At 40.7% G+C, this 14,849-nt stretch overlaps 1 protein-coding gene across 6 annotated transcripts in view; it reads left to right on the top strand.

Moving 5' to 3' along the window:
• add3a (adducin 3 (gamma) a) overlaps positions 1-14,849 on the top strand; it is a 105,086-nt gene that overhangs the window by 56,076 nt on the left and 34,161 nt on the right. Inside the window, exon 1 of one of the 6 annotated variants that reach the window (XM_042388584.1) lies at positions 8,490-8,884. The exons of the other annotated variants lie outside the window; for them this stretch is intronic. The gene's annotated coding sequence lies outside the window, so the exon portion shown is untranslated. Of the gene's footprint in view, positions 1-8,489; positions 8,885-14,849 lie in introns of those variants that run through there. 6 annotated transcript variants of the gene reach the window in all.

Raw genomic sequence — 14,849 nt, 5'->3', positions numbered from 1 at the left:
CGGCTTTCAGTGCCAAAGATAAAAGTGGGCGACCACCTCCTTTCATAGCTTTGATTCAGAGGAACTGGCCCGTGGGACGTGAAGCTACAAAGCGCTTTATTGTCTCCTGAAAGTTTGTGCGAGTTGCAGTTCTTTGGCTTTCATGTCACAGTTTTATTCAAGAGTCGTGACTGCCAAGCGTGGACTTTGAGAGAGACTTTCAAAACTGTAACATCTGCTTTGAACTTCTAAGGTGAGATCGAATGTGTGCTAACCGTCCCACACTCATTTACAGTCATTGCTCACTTCTGCTTCAAGGTGTATCCGGCCGTTTCGGAATAAAAGGTGACAGGAAATTTCTTTTGACGTGTGTTAAATTTGGTCCTGCTGACTTTTTTCCCCACACTCTGACCTCTGCGGGTCAACATGGACTCCAATAAATGTATGAAATCCCCTTTTCTGCTTTTCTATTGTATTGCATTCTGTTGTCAACAGGGAGTAGAAAAGGTGTGTGTGTGCACTATGTGGTTATCTGATATGCAAACAAACAGGAGGTTTGCTCTGATTGCTTTGGGAGTGACAGCAGTGCACAGGTATGGTAGGCTACGTTAAGAATGGGCCTATAGGGCCTCTCTATGTGATAAACAGCACAGATGAAAAACATTACAATGCACCTGAATGAACACTGACTGGAAACCTGATCCCTGCACTTCATGACAGGCGTTGTCGTCAACTAACCTCAACACCGTAAGTCACTGTCGGATCCCCAAACATTTCTTGAAATGTTTGAGTTTCAATACAATTCCCACCTGTTTTTTTTGTTGTTTTATTTTAACATATGCTGAGTCATGGAAATGTGATCCAACACTGTTTACAGGAAGCTAAAGCTTTGTGCAGTTGTGAAAAGTTCATATAAATAAAGCTTTGACTGAATCTTTCCACTGTCCATTTTTGTTAACAGGAAACAAATTATGCTTTTATCAGAATTTAAACAGAGGCTTATCTCAGTCCATTTAGTTTTTTTTTTTTTCCCACAAGAAAGATAAGAAAAGACAAACTTTATTAGTTGCTCGAGGAAATGCACAAACACTGCTGCTCTCACACATCCAGTACTTAAATGTCACGTAGTTAAGTGACATGATGTAGTGTGAAATGTTGGTCTGATGAGTCGAGACACTAATGTTCTCTATATAGAAGATCTGATGAAGCGTATTGGGTTTAAAATGTCACGTGTACATGTAGGTTTTAATAAACGTGTACACTTAGTGAACAACTTGCTGGGTGTCATAGGATCATTGTTTTGGAAATGTCCTTGTGAAAACCTTCTAAAACTAAAACTGTCCAGCCAAGTGACAAATGTGACCAAGACAAATAAAAGTGAGTCATTATTATCAGCTGTTTTCATTTTTTATTTCCGTTTTACTAACGAGAACTTAGCAGTTGAGTTAATTTTAGATTCTGAATGAGTGTCCATGAGCTAACTGCTCTAAATTTCCTACCGACAAACACTGTAGTTCCTAAGTAATCTTCAACTTGACCTAGAATAGCACATTTGACCGAAGTGAGGACTGGGTGGCGACTTCCTATTGTCACTTCCAGGACTCATTTAATCTCCATCAACAGAGGAAATGAAGGAGTAACAACGACTCTTTTACAAATACACACTCTATTTCCTCACTCGCTCTCCTCTGTAGAAGTCTCTTATCTCTCTACCTGAGCCTTGAGGCAGAGGCAGACTTCCCCCCCCCCCCCCCCCCCCCCCCCCCCGGTCACGCTTAAATACATCCCTGTAAATGGTGTGTTTACATGCATGTCCTCTTTGTCTATATGTGTGTATATATGCTAAGTAACACAGCAGCTCTCAGACAGTGACAGCTTTGTTCACACTGTGCACGCTCCAGGAAGTGAATGTGAATGCGTCTCAGTGCGTTAAACATTAGCTTCTCTCTAAATGCCTCTTCAGCTCTCAAACGTGGATTAGTGGCTACTTAGGATCACTCCCATGCAAGCGTAAAACTAGACAAGCTGTTAAGAGTTGGATAAACAGCTGAGTGACGGTTTTACAGGTTTCTGTGTGTGGGTGTGCGTTTGTGTTTGCATGTCTACACCAGGTGATCCTAGACTTCTTTTTTTTTTTTTCTTCCAGCCGTGCAGCTTTAAAAAATGATGAGGACCACAGCTTGCTACATTACAACACCCACTACTGTACCATTAGTCATAAAGGCTGATGACAAGAACACAAAGAAGCTGTGAACCTGGTTGTTTTTGTTACATCTGCTACTCTGTTATTCATGAAGATAAAAGGGGACACAGGTATTTGTTCCACCTGCTGTTGCTGCACTTTTGTTCAATTAGTGATCAAGAAGCTCAACTGTAGTCTGCTCGTGTTTTTAGAGGTGTAAGAAGTTCTGCTGAACACCAGTTTAAACAACCCTCCTCCAACCCTGTATGATTATCTGTGTGTACCCAAACACATCGGTTTCATTTAACTATTTTTATCCTTGTCATCATTCCTTGTTCTTGTTTAAACACATTGATTTAATTTTTATCCTTACAGGCCTTCTTCTTGTTTGTAAGTGTGAGAATTTGTTCTCGTCTTACAGTGTTGAATATCTTTTTTTTTTTTTTAAAGACCCAATGATTCATTGAGAAAATTAATGGCAGATGAAATGGTAATTCAGATCATTGTTAGTTGCATTACTGATGAATCTGCCAGCAATTTTCTCAATTAATGGATTAATCGTTTTGTCTATAAAAGGTCTAAAAGTAAATAGTTTTCAGTATAGTATGAAATGCCTATTGTAATTTCTTAGGGGCTAAAATATATCCTTAAATGATATTCAGTTTTCTATCATGTATGACTCATAAAAGTTTCAAATTCTTACATTTGAGAAGCTGCATCTGGCATTTTACCTTAAAAATGACTAAAACTAAAACTATATGCTGATTAATTTTCTGTCAATTGATAAATCGACTAATTGTTGCAGGTCTTATCTCAACCAGACTTTTACCAGGTTAAATAAAGAAAAAAAAAAAAGAAAAAATATCTGGCAATAAAGTTAAGCAGCGATATGACATCATCCAGCCACGCCTTGCATCGACTAATCAAAGACATGCATGCGTACATTCCTGGTAGATTACTCTTTAAATGTGAATTATCTCGTGGTCACTGAGATAAAGGATTGAATGATTGTGTTGTAAAATCCTGTTTTGCCATCTGATAATTCTCAAACTCCTGGATCTATCACTGTAACCAGCCTTCCTGGGTTGTATATCATCGTTTCACCGCTACCCGTAGAAAACATGCCCCTAAAAATGCAGCCCCCTTGCAACACAGTTTTGATCTAAACACCCACTGACATGAAGTTTCAATCATCCATGGCAAATGTCTCAATCTGCTCTTTAGGCTTGTTTGTCCTATATCTCTCCTGTAGGTTGACTCACAATGCTAAATGTTGTCATATATGGACTGACAAGCTGTCACTAAGAGTTATTTCGGAGGCCGCCGTGTGGCTCCATGCTGTTCTCCAGGGATCAACTTGACCTCCTTGTCATGTGGGAAAATGTCGTTTGAAGTACAAGTAGTCAAAACAAGCCTTGTTAAAAAAAAAAAAAAAAACTTCTCTTATGTCAGTGGGGTTGCCTCACAAGCATTAACTGTGAATGAGTTGTATTTTCTTTAGCATTACCACATCTGTCAGTTCCCCCACTGTGGGATCTCTACACCAGTCAGCCATTTTTTTTTCATTCTTGGAGAAAAAAGTACAGACGTCCCAATAATGAGCTCAAGTGTTTGTGCATTCCTGAAAAGTTAGCATCAGTGAACGTGCCTCCTCTCTCCTCTCCTGTTACTGCTCAGCGTTTGGTGGGAAACACTGATATCAGAGTTTTGGCAGTAAATGGAGACCAGCGTGCATTTAACCCAGCAGACGCTCAGGTCTTCCTCTCCATTGTGTTTTGTTTTTGACCGCAGTTTATCACACGGGTCAAGGAGGGGGTGACTTCAGCAAAAATATGGGATTACTTAAGAGCACTTGCGGTGTGCGAAGGATTCATCAATCATCAGACATGATAACAGTTGCGTGGAGACGGCGGAGTCTCAAGCACGCATTCGAGCGCCTGGGTTTAGTCTAACCTTAATGTAACGTGTCACATGAGTCAACCTAAAGCAACAACAGTAATTTGGGTTGCTACAAGGCCGTGATTAGCTATCGTTAGGAGACAAGCCTACAGTTATCAGTGAGACATTGCTGCTTGGACACTGTGCTGGGACTGTCCCGGTTTGATGGGATGTCTCTGCTTCCAGCGCTCTTCCCGCTCGTCATGTTGCCAAAACAAAGAGGGAGTTGAATCCGTAAAGCAGTGTCAAGATTTTCAAGCTTTCTGACTTTATTGCCTACAAATTTTTAACAGTTGTGTAAATTCCCAGTAAAGACAGGAGGGTTTTGTAATACTGGAGCACAAGATTCACTCTCCAGATGTTTTATTTTGTTGTAGTTATCGGTCATGCAGAAATGAGTCATTTGAATGTTTTTAAGTGTCTAGCCACAGGCTAACCCTCTCATAACTGTATAGCACCTAAGCAGCAGGTGTTACCAAACATACTTGTGTCACACAATCTATAGTAGCAGCATATCGTCTTCATATAATGACCTGTGTTTGGGATCTGTCTTGCATTAAGTGGCAGCATTCAGCATTGTGCAGGAAGTTCTGTTTCACTGAGTCAGTCCTGGCAGTGGCAGCAAGGAGATGGTGTGTGTGTGTGTGTGTGTGTGTGTGTGTGTGTGTGTGTGTAGAGGGGAGTTGGGTTTAAAGTGCTGAGTGATGCACCAACATCCAGAAGGAGGGGTGTAGGTGGTGGTAGGAGGTAGAGGGGGATCGGTCTCCTCTCTATGCCAGTCTATACTTGGCATATTCACTGCACTGCGGACGAGAATACTGTATGCAGACACAGGGCTGACCAATACAGAAAAACCTAATATTGGACCAATCACAATTAATATTTTTATTTTGACAAAACATGCGTGTTGTATGCAGAACATTTACAGCTTACGCAATGACTATATTGAAAGGAAACCATCAACAGAGAAGTTGCCCAAAGCAAAACATGAAAAAGACTATAAAACACAAATGCTGCTTGTTACCAATTATGTAATTATCACCAGAGCGTAAACGTTGAACACATTCATTCAGTGAGTTACAATACGTTTTATTGTGAAGGGTGTGCCATGTAAAAATCTGCAGGTTTTGATTCCAGTCAGCCATGATGCAGCAGATTTTAGTCATCATCTTGCCTTCATCCAGATTGGAGAAACTAATCAGTGAAATCCGCTGTCAGCATTTGGCTTAGAATCTGCAGACTCTCCATCAGTTGTGCATTTCTACTCTACAGTATATTTTTTCCACTTTCATAAGTGAATGTTTATTGCACTGAAAAAAGGGTTTACTTCAAGAACCCCAATCTGAAATAAACAGTCCCTCCAGGCAATATAAGCGTTGCCTGTATTTCGTAAGCGTTGCTTCTAAAATGATTTCATAGACCAGCAAGTAATTCGCAAGAGAGCTTCATTTGTGCAGAGGACAAACTCTGTGGGAAGAGACAGTATTGTAGGTCATGTGGTGACGGCAGGGTGATACTTCCAGCTGCAGCCCCCCCACTGATTTCGTCCATATGCATGTGATGCCATTTTTAGGGATCAACCTATTTTACATCACCAGCAGTACCCAGCCCATGTCTGTTTAACGCATAACACAGTACAACGTAAAGATAATGGATGGTGCAGTAACACATCACAATACAAAACATTTACTCTTTAGTATCTTTAGACTAATGTGGTTATCAAAATTACATGTAAACCCATCATAATGTATCTAATGTATAATAACAATGGGTTATTATTATGCATTTATTATGTATGTATGAATTTTCGACTCAATAAAGAGTTAAAACATTTAAACTTCAAAACTCTTAATATAAAAGAGCACATTAAACGCAATATATCACCATATAGAATGTGTTCAAATTATAACTTTTGTGTATAATTTTAGTATTATTGCACCCAGCTGTGGTTTTAAGCTCAACAGTATTTTATTGAGAAAGTTGCAGTATGTTACAGGTTCACGGCGAAGGTGATAATAGTCAACGTGTCTTAACTGTCAATCACAGAGTACCTCTCATTTTAAGTGTTGGCTTAGAGCGAGTAACAGACATGTCATACATACCTCAACACTTACAATAATCAATAATGTCAATCACTCATCCTCTCACCAACATTAATCATGTAATACATATTTTGCTAATTATTTTCTCTTCTTGTCTGAACACGAATCACCACTTTGCACTATGGCATTGAAAACATCATAGTCAAACAGCTGGTTTGAACTGATAGCGGGATTTCAAAAAAACAATGCTGGATTATGTGTAAACTGTCATCTTGGCAGGTTTTCAGCTTAGGAGCAGATAACCAGCAGATAGGTTTGGCTTGGCGTCTGTTGCAGCAGATTTGTTACAGTTTCAGGAGCCTAAACAAAAACTACTGATCATCTCAGGTGATAGCAGTCAGCAGGCACTTCTGTTCTTTATTGCCCAAGAGCTCTCAGCCAAGAACCTTTGGCACTAAAACCTACAGCTCTACCTGCATGAATTGGAAGTTATGTTTTATGACGAGACTTTTATGCCAAAATGAGATAATGACATACTTTTACAAGACAGTTCAAAGTTAAAAATTAATGTTACTAAAAGAGACAGTTGGTAATTCACGTACTTTACCACTTGCACTAAACCAGGAAAGACACTATCTATATCCTGGATCTTTTAGATATTTAGATGTTATTAGATTATGGTTGACCTTTCAAAACTTCTATGTATCACACCTATAAGTAAAGCCTTTTGGTATTAAATCTGAAGTTATCAGAGCAAGTATAAAATAGCATCTGTAAGTGATACACATGTAAATTTACATAGCAACTGAGGTGTAAAATTAAACCGCATCAGTCATGACTTGGCTGGCAGGTTGATGGCTGCTTGGCTTGTTTGTTTTTCTTTTGCATATATGACTTGTGCATTGGACCACATCCAAGTATTACAAGAGAAAATGTGTGTTGTGTTGCTCTGGCGGTTCAGTCGTCTGCGTCTCGGTCTTATAACTACAACTGTGGTTCATTTCCTGTCTTGATGATGCAACAGGTTGTAGAGTAGAGTAATGTGACCGTCTCTCAACTGGAGCACACAAGTACAAACTTCCCAGTTCTAATTGTACATCATACTAAAGTGTCCTTAAAGAACAAATTTGTCTGTTTTTTTATCCCTATAATCAGATAGTTTTGCATTCTACCATTCAAAAAAACAACTCTAAAAGTAGACATGTCTTTTGTTTTACTCTGTAATCAATTGGGCTTGGCAGTAATTAGCTTATATTGGTTATCAGTGGTATCATATTCTGTCAATATGATCATATCATGTTTTTGTTTTACAGAATGTTATCATCCATATTAATGGTTTTAATCAGGATGTCATTTGAAACTAACACAATTAGTTTTGTCTGCTGAAATGGAACATGGTTCATTGCAACAACCATTAATGTGATTATTTTTTATGTGATTTTGAATATGTTTCTTATGTAATCCTACATATTGCTATCATAAAAAATAGTTTTATTGGTATAGTAACATTGGTTTAACCTTATTACAAGCATCATCTGACAAAATTGTATGTAGCTGGTCAGTAGAGAAGCAGTTTTTGTGAGAATAGATCAGAATAAAAAAGGAAAAAAAAAAAAACAGGCCTGGTTAAAATTCAAGATTGCACAATCAGAGGTTTGCTTCAGGCGAGACACTAAATCGCAAACAGCTGTTATGTGGCTGACCCCTGACCTGGGATGTGAACAAGAATCATTAAATTATGATGTTTCTGTTTCAGTATCTTAGTTTTCGCGGTGTTCTCTGTCTTTTTGAGCCCACTGGTAATTCAGTTCACCACAGATCCAGATTACATTCATTCGGAAGGGGCCGAGGTGGCGGTAAAGGCCACACAGTTTCTGCTGCAGCAGGTTGTGTGGTTGCAGTTACACGGCTGCCAGCCGAACTCATAAACACTGACCTTTAGTACAGTCGCCCAGAAGGGGGTGGCGGGGAGAGTCGGGGGGTGTGAATGAGAGACATAAAGAGAGAAAGAGAGAGAGAGAGAGGATTGTGGAATGTGGGAGAGAGACCAGAAAGTGAATGGATCAAAGAAAAAAGAGAGACAAGAAAAAAAAGACTAGAGAGAGAGAGAGAGAGAGAGAGAGTGCGGGCGAGGGAGGAGGAGGGGGTGATTAGTGTGTGAGCCTGAGCTCTGATTGGTCTAGTAGGCTGTATGTGTGTATTTGCCTGGATCTGTGTGTGTGTGTGTGTGTGTGTGTGTGTGTGTGTATGCTTGGAGCCAGTGGGCGGGGGATTAAGCCTGCATCACGTGGTTCCTTTAGCTTCTTTTCCACACAAACACACATCCTCATTCGCTGAGGGCACACAGGCACACACACACACTCAGATCCTCTCACATACACACACACACTCACAGCTGTTGATACTTCTCCCTCTGATGAACGCCGAGGAGCAGAGCCCGCAGGAATCTGAGAGAAAGCATATCTGCTGTTTGCTGGCAGCTCAACCAAAGAGCATCTATATGGAAAATCTGGACAGACAAGTGGACTGACTGGTTTTCTTGATCGGCGCCTGGCACTCTCCTTCTGTTCATATCCCGCTCTTTCTCTCTCTTGTCTCTCCCGATCTCTGTCTGGGACTCGGTTGTTGGAATTTTAGCGCAGACAGCGAGCAACGGAGGGAAAATAGAGACATGTGTTTTGCCTCAGCCGCCTACTACTACTGCCTGTTCTCTCCCATTCACTGACCAAGAAGGAAGTACAAGGTTGGTTGGGCTTGGCTTATTTGTTTATGTGTTGGTCTCTTGTGTCACTACACCTGGTTAGCCATTTGGAATATAGCGTTCAGATATTTCATTCCTCTGGGATCTGTTCTTTTGAGGATACACAGTCCCTTTCATTTCTCTAATAAGAGTCAAGCTTCTTTTTTTTTTTTGTATTCAAACTAGCCGCCAAAGCATGACTCCAAAAATTACCAATCCCTAAAACTTGATTTATAATTTTAGGGGAATTCCATGTCGGATGCTCACACACTCCTGCACTATGAACACGCTCGGCAGTAACAGTGCAGTTAGTGTGAGCAGCAGTGAAGATTAGCTCTGGTTATTATCTCTAATGTGTAGAACAGTAGAGCCTGTGTGTGTGAAGGAAGACACAACAGAGAGTTTAAGGGTCACTGCAGCAGCAAGAATCTAAAAAACATCCATCAACAATTTATAAGGAATGCAACTCTCTCCAAACTACAACCAGACTCCGCCGTGCGTCCGTCACAGAGGAAAGACCGACTAGCACGTCGGTGGCCTCCGGAGAAGAGTTTTCTCCATCTCATAGTAAAGCCGCTGCAGGATCTGTAAGCTGCTGAGGCTTTGGCTCACACAGTTTCACCACTAGATATGTCATGCAGGCGTGTTTAGACAAGGAACACACCCACTCCTATGTTTGTGTGTGTGTGTGTGTGTGTGTGTCTGTGCATGTGTGTGGCTTTTACAGGGTTTACGCTACAGGTCAGTGTGTGCGGATTTGTGTGTGAGTGTGGATATAATTAGCCAACATACAGATTCTTTCCTGGTATTGTTGCTGCAAGGGTTGTAACACAACCCAAAAGGCAGTTTGTTTATTTTTAGGGGTGGCAGTTAGTAGATACACAAGCAGCCATGCTTTGAAGCTTCCCCCAGGCATGATATGAGGTGTGTTTGTGTGCGCGAGCGAGTGGATGATTCAGTGGCGGTGCTGCCGAGTGTCTTGTCTAGTGTGTTTGTTTATGCATGTGTGTACTGTCTAAGACTTTAATCAGCATTAGCGTAAGTTTGTTTTTCTTGGTTTCACTGAGTTTGCATGTGACAAGCATCTAGTACACAATGTTTAGGGACAGAAAATGAAATAAAGTTATCGAGAAGGATGATGGACAGAGAGATAGAGATGGAGACGAAGTAGAGAGACAGAGAGATGGGTAGATGTAGCTTTCCAGATTAGCTGCCTGTCAACAGAGGAAGATGGAGAGTTGTGTGTGTTGTCTGAGCCGCTGGCTCTTATCCAGCTTCAAATGTCAGAGGAGTACTTGGCATTACGGGCCAGCACTCTGTCTTAGAGATGTACAGTAAGCTCCCATAATAGAGATAGAAGAGGGAACTCATTCTTTCAATCTCAAATTAAAAGAAGATGAGTCAGTCATGCGTTCACTGAGGTCTTGCATGACAGAAAATGTTTGTCATATAATATGTAATGTGCAAACACTGGCTACAGAGAGCACTTTAACACAACAACAGACAAGTTTAATCTAGTCCTGTTGTCAAGTTACTTACGGATTTAACGTTAATTAGAGACAGCTGTGATCCGCCGCCTAACATTTGTCATTTTAACCACCGAAAGCGACGTTGGCACAAAAAATGAGAATCTGTTACTGAAATGTTTTGTATGATAATTAGTGAATCTGTGCATTTTGCCTCAGAGTCACTCAGTGGTGCACCCAAATAATTTGTCACATTAACTCACTAATTTTCACTTGCTTATGCAGCAGAATGTTCACACTGTAGAGCCCAGCAGCACTGCAACACTAGCAGGCTGAGGCAGACAGAGAGTACACAGTAGAGTACACTGATGGGCTTTATTTTATCCACTACCAATCCTTTAAAATATGTCCGACATCCCTAACATCTTTACCTCTCATGCATTAACAGCCTATTGTTGTGTGGAGGTTAAGGCCAGGCTAGATGGAGGTTACCGACCCCTGATTCACACCATTCTTCATGTAACTCCTAGTAACCAAAAAACATGTTAAGCAGTCTTTGGTTTATAGCAACCTTTAGATTTTCTAGATGAGAAAGTTTTCATGGACGGCTTCCCCACAGATGAAGACGGCTTATGTCTGCAGAGCTGCTGAAAATGAGCGATGGGGGAGGGTCACTAAAGGTCACAGGGTGAGGGGTTGTGGTCACCTTGCCTCAGGCTGCGGTAGCGGTCCAGCACCCTGCAATAAACACAGCCAGCCCTGTCTATCTGCCACAAATGAATGGAGTTTAAATCAATTACAATACACCGCTGTCCTCCAATGCCATATCTTTTAAAGGGCAATTGTGTCTCAAATATCCAGCCGGTTGGTCACTGAACTCAGTCTAAACTTTTGGCATTGTTGTGTAACTTCAGCGTGTTTCATTCAAGATGTGTTTGGATGAATCACGAGAGAGAGCATCTGTTGCGAAGCATGAAATTTGAATTATAAACATTGATGCTGTAATGTGAGGATCGTATTTCATTCTTATTGGATTAATTATGCACTCTCTCACGTACACACACACACAACAACAACACAAAACCACCACGACCGCTCACCCTCAACCGTTGATCTCTCTGTATGTGACCACACCGAGAGGGTTCAGGACGGGGACAATGATCTATTGACAGAGACAGAGGGATGGGGGCAGTTCATGCTGGGGACTGCTGGAGTTGTGTGTCTTCTTGCAGAGCATGGTTGGGCTGGTGTACTAGTGTGTGTGTGTGTCTGTGTGTGTGGAAGGAGAGGCGGGGCTTAGAGTGGGGTGTGTAACTTTATTTTGGTCAGGCTACAGCTGTTGCGTTCAACCACGCAGAATCCCACTCATTCGACAAATTTCAGGCATTCGTTCTTGCCGTCAATCACACCTTCTCAGATATGTTTTCTGTGCTCAAGTGATTTGATACACTATATTGCATTTACTGCGATAGGTGGTGACAGAGTTGCAACGATTAATCGGTTAGTTACCAACTATTAAATTAATTGGCAACTATTTTGATAACTGATTAATCTCTTTGAGTCATTTTTTTAAGAAGAAAATTTCCAAATTCTCTGGTTCCAGCTTCTCAAATGTGAATATTTTCTGGTTTCTGTTTTCTTTTATGACAGTAAATTGAATATCTTTGGGTTATGGACCGTTGGTTAGGACAAATATAGATATTTGAGGACGTCATCTTGTGTTTTGGGGAACAGCAATCAACTCTTTTTTTGCCATTTTCTGAAATTTTATGGACCAAACAACTAATTGATTAATGACAGTACTCTTGTACACAACACTACTCCTCTCAAATCCCAAATAAGTCAATTTGGATTCCTGTCATTGGAGTTTTAACACTTAACTTGTTAAAAGTATAACAGGAAGTTAGTTTGTAGGATAATATACTGAACTGTTTCTTTGTCTGTGGCTTTTTGGCAAACAAAATGAATTATATTTCTTCATCCATAACCTATATAACATATTATACATGAGACACTTCCTCTTTTGGTGTTGTAACAATGTTTTATGGTCAGGAGAAGTATTTAAAGGAACAAATGTAGTTGATTTTGCAATTATTGTTTTTTTACACATGTACAGCAGTGGGGTCTTCGGAACACCAAAAAAAAATGAGGAAGTAAAGCCACAAGACAGCAAACAGAAGAACAAGTTCAAGAAATGAAGGAAACAAGATTGCACAGTAGCGAATGGGTCTGCCTTCTTTTAATTACCTTCATTTTTATATCATGATACTGCTCTCATCACCAGTCATTCGGAGGTTTCTCTCAGTTTTATCCCAGCCCATCCTGTGCACAACTACTCAGTAAGCAGAACAGTGAAGGCAAAGCAGGAGGATGAATTCAATATCAGGTTACATAACTCTTTGCCGCCCAGCTGCCTTCACTTAAAGAGGATTTTTTGGGCGGCTTTTATTCGTTTCCATAGTATAAATCACAGCTTTAGTATGGGGGATCAGGTAGAGGGAAAGAGAGGTTCCCTGCGTTCCTATGGATTCTCTGGTTTAGAGATAACACCATATAGGAAATGCCGGTTGTTTAAACAGATATTTCGGCATATTCAAGGGAAAGCAAGCAAAACAAATTAGAGGTGTAACATTCTCTTTTCCTAAAATTTGTAGCTGCATATCCGTGGCTTACCGGTTCCGATTCCCAATGTAGGAAATTTTGGTAAGGTAGTGATAAGCACACTGATCATCCACAACTGAATTAACATTAAACACTTTACTGCTTAGTGTTCAGTAGAGGAAGCAGCAGTGGTTGTACGGGGTAAACCTGAGTATATAAGTAATATTGCGTAGCTGCTTTTATGTGAAAGTTTAAGAACTATGCTTATAACATCACCTGCTGCTGCAAAAGCGTTCAATAAAAAATATCAGCTAGACTTGTGGTTGAAAAAAAGAGGGAAATAGTGTAGTAATGGTCTATAAAATGTCCTGAAATAGTGAAAAATACCCATCACAATTTTCTAAAACCTGCGTTGATGTCTTCAAATAGTTTGTTTTCTCCAACCAACAATCCAAAGATATTTAGTTTACAGTGAGATAAAACACATGACAGCAGGAAATCTTCACATTTGAGAATCTGGAACCAATGAATGTTCAGCATTTTTGCTAGGAAAATTACCTTAATGATTAATCGATTATCAAAATAGTTACCAATTAATTGTTTCAGCTTCAAAGTCATGATAAATTGATGTGGTAGCGATACTGTACATGTCAACAAGTGGAGATTTGTGGTCACTTCATGCCATGGATACACATTCATCCTCTTGAAAGGATTTCTTTTAACATACTGTTTTGTTTGGTCTGAGGATGACTCTTCTATATACCGAGCTGTGTGTCCCTCCGCTAATCTCAACCATCTTTTTAAGTGGCATTTGACCTGAATGAGTAGCTTAGCGGCATGAGTCAAACCAAATCACCTCTCCAACCCCCCCCCGTTCACCATCAAAATGACTGAATAGCAGAAAAAGGTCAAAAGCGGAGAGAGAGAGAGAGTCACTTCTGGCAACATAAACCCCTAAATTTCCAATCTGCCTGCTGTCAGATGGCCACTGGGCTTTTTGAAGACAGAAAGCAGCGGGATCCCTTTCTTAAACTCTTTCTTGCTTTCTCTCTCTCATTCCTCTCTGCCCTCAAAGCCAAGACACCATCTGGTCCCATAAGCTCCGCCCCTCCCTAATACACCACCAGCTTATCCTCCGCTACTGCAACCGCTGATGCAGTTTTCTGTATTCTGTCTGTCTCTTCTCTCCATTCTCTCCCCTCTCCCTGAGTCTTCGATGTTTTACCGCTGCCAAGGAAGTTATGTTCGGTCACGTTTGTTTGTTAGTTAGCGTGAGGAGATTGAGGATTTTGGTCATTTCCATAAATTAAAAGGAAATCTATGCTTTCTAGTTGAGATTAGATGTGTTTGTCAGACGTCTCCAGAATTTGTCTCTCGTCACAAGGTGCCCTATTCTCATATTTATTTCTTTTTGCCTTTTATTGGCTGTCTCCTGGCATGACAACAAGTCCTGGAGACAGTCGGTCACACTTGTTGCTTCGACTGTATCCTGCAAAGTGTTTGTCGTCATGCCAGCTGACCTGAAAATGAGCAGTGGGAGTAAACCGCCTCAACAGTCAAGGTCTAGACATTCAAACAAAACTGCTTCTGTCCTCTTCGTACGCTTTGTCGGATGGTGTGTCAGTGTGTCCTGGTTACTGCCTACGTGCAGTAGTGTCCATTGTCAGTGTCTACAGTGTGACACAATGTGTTGCAGCCTGTTCTTTGCGTCAAACCAAAGAGCAGCACCTCTTAAATCCACAAAAACATGAGCATGTTTTCACATGTTTGACAAACTCATGCTGTGACTGTGTGCCTGTCATCTGCTGACAATAGAAGAGTCATTATTTTATTTGTCAGCAGGGTTGCCTCATGCCAGACATTTCACATCAGTGAAAGGAATAAATAACTTTTTGTTTGTC

The sequence above is a fragment of the Thunnus maccoyii genome, chromosome 2 (genome assembly GCF_910596095.1).
Source record: "Thunnus maccoyii chromosome 2, fThuMac1.1, whole genome shotgun sequence".
In the NCBI taxonomy this organism is placed as follows: domain Eukaryota; kingdom Metazoa; phylum Chordata; class Actinopteri; order Scombriformes; family Scombridae; genus Thunnus; species Thunnus maccoyii.
This window is presented reverse-complemented; position numbering and strand designations above follow the sequence as displayed.